The sequence below is a fragment of the Lolium rigidum genome, chromosome 3, assembly GCF_022539505.1.
Source record: "Lolium rigidum isolate FL_2022 chromosome 3, APGP_CSIRO_Lrig_0.1, whole genome shotgun sequence".
Lineage (NCBI taxonomy): Eukaryota > Viridiplantae > Streptophyta > Magnoliopsida > Poales > Poaceae > Lolium > Lolium rigidum.
The window spans coordinates 351,822,401-351,828,631 of record NC_061510.1 but is presented as its reverse complement, the minus strand read 5'-3'; the positions used below and the strand labels follow the sequence as shown (position 1 = coordinate 351,828,631).

General features: G+C 39.6%; 1 long non-coding RNA gene across 1 annotated transcript; it reads left to right on the top strand.

The window, feature by feature from the left end:
* Nucleotides 1-2,033: 2,033 nt before the first annotated feature.
* Nucleotides 2,034-3,330, top strand: LOC124700302. The gene is made up of 3 exons (XR_007001704.1): nt 2,034-2,234; nt 2,338-2,415; nt 3,304-3,330. It is a non-coding gene; the product is annotated as an uncharacterized LOC124700302 (long non-coding RNA).
* The last annotated feature ends 2,901 nt before the right edge of the window (nt 3,331-6,231 follow it).

Here is a 6,231-nt window from a genome sequence, read left to right as displayed (position 1 = left end):
AAAATCCATGCATTTTCAAATTCATGCATTGCATCATTGCACCATGCCAAAGTTTCAGTTTTAAAAGAGTTTTAATTCTTTTCGTGCATAAAATATACCAAGTTTTGCTAATAGTTTATTAGTTCAAACACATAAACTATATGCCTTTATGTGCTCGCCCGATTGGAACAGTGTTCCACAGTGCTCCCAACCATCCTCTAGCTTTCTAGGAATAGAAGTTTCAAGTTTTAGTTTCTCTTCTCTAGCTTTTATGAGAGCATTTGTAATATGTTTTGTGAAAGCCAAGTTTATAGCGCTAGCATTGGGACTCTTAGCAAGCTTTTGTAAGAACTTTATAACTTCAGAGATGTGGCAATAATCAAAATCTAAATCATTACAATCTAAAGCAATGGTATTATCATCCCCAAGGTTGGAAAAAATTTCAGCAGTTTTATCACAGGCAGTTTCAGAAGTTTTAGCAGTTTCAGGTAATTTTGCGCGCTTTGCACTAGGAGTAGAAACATTGCCAACATTAATTATTTTATTATTGATAGTAGGAGGTGCAGCAACATGTGAATCATTAGCATTGCTAGTGGTGGTAATAGTCCAAACTTTAGCTACATTTTTCTCTTTAGCTAGTTTTTCATTTTCTTCTCTATCCCACCTAGCACGCTAGTTCAGCCATTAATCTTATATTCTCATTAATTCTAACTTGGATGGCATTTGCTGTAGTAACAATTTTATTTTCAATATCCCTATTAGGCATAACTTTCGATTTCAAAAGATCAACATCAGAGGCAAGACTATCAACCTTAGAAGCAAGAATATCAATTTTATTGAGCTTTTCCTCAACAGATTTGTTAAAGACAGTTTGTGTACTAATAAATTCTTTAAGCATAGCTTCAAGTCCAGGGGGTGTATTCCTATTATTGTTGTAAGAATTCCCATAAGAATTAGCATAACCGTTACCATTATTATAACGATATGGCCTATAGTTATTACTAGAATTGTTCCGATAAGCATTGTTGTTGAAATTATTATTTTTAATGAAGTTTACATCAACATGTTCTTCTTGGGCAACCAATGAAGCTAACGGAACATTATTAGGATCAACATTAGTCCTATCATTCACAAGCATAGACATAATAGCATCAACCTTATCATTCAAGGAAGAGGATTCTTCAACAGAATTTACCTTCTTACCTTGTGGAGCTCTTTCCGTGTGCCATTCAGAGTAATTAACCATCATATTATCAAGGAGCTTTGTTGCTTCACCAAGAGTGATGGACATAAAGGTACCTCCGAAGAATTGAATCCAATAAATTCCGCGAAGAAAAATTTAGTCCTCGCATAGAAGGTTTGGATGATCATCCAAGTAGTCGATCCATGGGTTGGGCAATTTTTAACCAAAGATTTCATTCTTTCCCAAGCTTGAACAACATGTTCATTATCCAATTGTTTAAAATTCATTATGCTACTCCTCAAAGATATAATTTTAGCAGGGGGATAATATCTACCAATAAAAGCATCCTTGCATTTAGTCCATGAATTAATACTATTCTTAGGCAGAGATAGCAACCAATCTTTAGCTCTTCCTCTTAATGTAACATCCCAAAATCCATGCATTTTCAAATTCATGCATTGCATCATTGCACCATGCCAAAGTTTCAGTTTTAAAAGAGTTTTAATTCTTTTCGTGCATAAAATATACCAAGTTTTGCTAATAGTTTATTAGTTCAAACACATAAACTATATGCCTTTATGTGCTCGCCCGATTGGAACAGTGTTCCACGGTGCCCAGCAGTATACTGATAATTTGTACGAATTTAATTCAGTAAATCAGAGTTCTAAATCAAATTCTACAAAAGAAATAAACTAGAAAAAAAAAAAAAGCCGGCCGGCCGGACCAGCCGAACGCGCACGCCCAGGCCAGGAACGGCCAGGCCAGTAGTACGTGAGGCAGCCCACGTTCGTATTTTCTTTCTCTGCTACTCTTATTTTTTTTCCTGATGTGTGGGCCCCGCAATCATCACCAACCTTCAGCCTGAGTTCTTATCACATACGCCGATGAACCAGAACCGAAAACTGCCCAGAAAAAATCTCCGATTCGGCTCAGATTTTTGCCCCTCTGCCACGAAATCCCCCCCATAAATACCCATGTATCCCCTTTGTTTTTCCCCTCCGAAAACCTAATTTGGTCGCCGCCAGGCTGCCGGATTTTGAGCTCGCCGCCGCCGCCATCTTGAAGTTTGAAGGTTGATGACACCCTCAAATCCGACCGCCCCTGCTCCTCAGTTTTGCCCCAAGCTTTTTCTATTGCAGTACTGCATCTTCTCAACAAGTTTTTCCTGTTTGTAGATCACCGGTAGGCTCGTGAATTCGCATCGGAGCTTCGCCGGAGTTTGCGACCTCCATCCGCCTGCCACGGTCGTTCAGGTATGAGCCAGTTAACTCCGAGTATACGTACGTGACCACTGCGAGGAGTTGAAGACCGTCCACTGCCGCATCATCTCGACGAGCCCCGTCTCGTACGCGTTTTTTTTTTCTAGCCGAAAGACCGCCGGAGATCCGCCGCGTAGCAAGTTCGATCCGTCACTGCCAGTGTAGGTCGTCGGCAGCTTAGTACTTGATATAAGCTTAGACTAAAACAAGCCAGTTCAGTTGTTGCTACCTGTTAGACCCAATCGATCGGTTCGTGTGTGGTAGCTCATATTCCATGTTTAACTTCAAAATTTCAAATCAAATGATCTACAACTCGGTTTTAGGTGACGTTTCTTGCTTTGAGCTTGTAATTCAATCCTCTACAACTTTCGTATAGAAATTTTCACCATCGGAGAAACTTTTTCTGACAACTTTTTAGACAAAATTATTAAAATGCCGTGAAATGTTTAAACTTGTAAAAATCATAACTATAGTTTTGTAACTCGAAATATTGCATACCATATACCGTTAGAATCAGAAAATTGAGGAGAACACAGCAGTGCTGTTACTTTGTATCTTTCGGAAACTTACAGATTTTAAAATTTAAAACTAGTGTTTATACTATTTTTGATATATTTTAACTTTGGAAAATGCTTTTAAATTAATTCCAACGCCAAATGAAAGATAATGAAATTGTCTCTGTAGCAGTATGCCTATTGGGGTTTTCGAAATTATTTTATGCATAAGTTACTGTTTGATTAATCATGCTATTTAAAAACTATTGAATAATTTGAAAGTATTTATGAACCAAAATTGTTTTCAGAACATGCATGCATAATTTCATTGTGTAACTTCTCTGTTGCATTGCTTTGTAATTGATTGTAAATTGTTTGCTTTCGTTAGATTGTCCGGAGTGCAACGAGTGCGGCTCACGGTGATTGTCCGAACAACAACGAAGGCAAGTGTCACACACCGTTCGTCCTACTATTTTTTTTTCTATGCACTTTGTAGTTATTTTCAGTAGCTATCCATGTGTAGGATTGTTTTAAAAATATATATTGCTATGCTATGAACACCTATTAGAACAACCACATGTTCAACACTTGATTCTTTTGTCGCCACCGTATTGTTGTTTGCTTAGCAATGCTATCTTAGATGCGTGGATTGGGTTATCATGATAAGTTTAGATGAATAAAAGTATATGTTTGATATAATGAAAACAACCTAAATAATGAAACACCCGGGCGGATTGGTAAGACGGGAGCGTCCGCACGGTGAACAATGGTGGGGATTGCGCCCGGGGATCAAAGAGATTGGACAGGTTTCTTGTTTAGTAGCTTCCGTGTACAGCCGCATGTCATATGGGCTCTGGCTTGACTAAGTAAGTTGTAGGAACCCATCCTGACGTGACTAGCAGATGTAGCTGTGTAGGTTGGCATGGGTCCGTCCAGATGGCTTGGGGTCCTACTTCTGAAAACGGTCTCGACTCAGTCTTTTCCCGACCATTTGAGCAAATTGAGCATCATGGTAAAAGGGGCTGACTAGGTCATGTGGGTAAAGTGTACAATCCTCTCGAGAGTGTCAAACTAAGTACTTAGTCGTGTCCCCGGTTACGGACAATTATGAGCAACTAGGCATGTTACTGTTTGGAAGATCTCAGCATTCCAATTTCCTAATAAAACTTGATGGGAAACAATGGGTTTAGGAGCATGCAAAGCTAGACTGGCTTGTGTCTACATGGGTCTATGCTAGCATGTCCATAGATGTTTAGGAGCATATAAAGCCAACTGTCTTGCTGCAGCATGGGTTGTGCTAATATGTTTTTAAACGATGTTTCTAAAGAAATAAAATGATTTATAAAAGATAGGGAAAATATTGCTTTCCGCAAATGAGCATAAACTCCACATGCCAAATGAGCACGTAGTTGTTAGGCGCCATTATATATATCCACCAAATAGTGACATTTGCCAATACAATTCCAAATGTATTGACCTCGCGTGGCTGCAACGTTTTATGTTGCGAGGTTACTCCGAGGACGAGTAAGGTATCGCTTTTAGGTCGCGAGCTTCCACTCAACATGTTCGCCTGTGGCGTGATGGAGCTCTTTGAAGTTATTTGTTTTCCGCTTTGAACTCTATTATTTGAGCTAGCCATGAGCTATGCAAGTTGTAATAAATATATTCTGGATCATACATTGTAATAAATGACGCATTTGCTATTCTGTTTATTCATCGAACTGTGTGTGCTAGCGAGTCGATCCAGGGGCTAGCACATTATGCACAGAGATCCAATCCTTACCGGGTTGAATCGCTTCACTTAATGAGAAAGGAAACAATTTTAATTTTATAATTTCACCATCTACATCTTTATACTTTTGCATTTCACACAATTCAACAAAATTATTGAGATGGGCAGCAGCATCATCGGAACTAACACTGGAAAATTGCTCTCGCATAACAAGATTCAAGAAAGCGGGTTTAATTTCAAAGAATTCTCGCTGTAGTAGCAGGTGGAGCAATAGGTGTGCATAGGAAATCATTATTATTTGTGCTAGTGAAGTCACACAACTTAGTATTTTCAGGGGTGGCCATTTTAGCAGTAGTAAATAAAACAAACTAGATAAAGTAAATGCAAGTAAACTATTTTTTTTGTATTTTTGATATAGCAAAAAAGATAGTAAATAAAGTAAAGCTAGCAACTAATTTTTTTGTGTTTTGATATAATGCAGCAAACAAAGTAGTAAATAAAATAAAGCAAGACAAAAACAAAGTAAAGAAATTGGGAAGTGGAGACTCCCCTTGCAGCGTGTCTTGATCTCCCGGCAACGGCGCCGAAAAAGAGCTTGATGGCGTGTAACTCACACGTTCGTTGGGAACCCCAAGAGGAAGGTATGATGCGCACGGCAGCAAGTTTTCCCTCGGAAAGAAACCAAGGTTTATCGAACCAGGAGGAGCCAAGAAGCACGTTGAAGGTTGATGGCGGCGGGATGTAGTGCGGCGCAACACCGGAGATTCGGCGCCAACGTGGAACCTGCACAACACAACCAAAGTACTTTGCCCCAACGAAACAGTGAGGTTGTCAATCTCACCGACTTGCTGTAACAAAGGGTTAACCGTATTGTGTGGAAGATAATTGTTTGCGGAAAACGAGTAAAACAAGTATTGCGACAGATTTGTATTTCGAGTATAAAAGAATGGACCGGGGTCCACAGTTCAGTAGAGGTGTCTCTCCCATAAGATAAAAGCATGTTGGGTGAACAAATTACAGTCGGGCAATTGGCAAATAGAGAGGGCATAACAATGCACATACATGTCATGATAAATATAGTGAGATTTAATTGGGCATTACGATAAAGTACATAGACCGCCATCCAGCATGCATCTATGCCTAAAAAGTCCACCTTCAAGTTATCATCCGAACCCCTTCCAGTATTAAGTTGTAAAACAACAGACAATTGCATTAAGTATGGTGCGTAATGTAATCAACAACTACATCCTTAGACATAGCATCAATGTTTTATCCCTAGTGGCAACAAGCACATCCACAACCTTAGAACTTTCTCGTCATCGTCCCGGATATCAATGGAGGCATGAACCCACTATCGAGCATAAATACTCCCACTTGGAGTTAAGAGCAAAAACTTGGCCAGAGCCTCTACTAATACCGGAGAGCATGCAAGATCATAAACAACACATAGGTAATAACTTGATAATTAACATAACATAGTATTCTCGGTACTGGGGGTTTCGCGACGAAGGCTTTAAGTAGGCGGAAGGGCAGGTCAGGAGGCGACGCGAGGGGCCCACACGACAAGGCCGCGCGGCCAAGAGG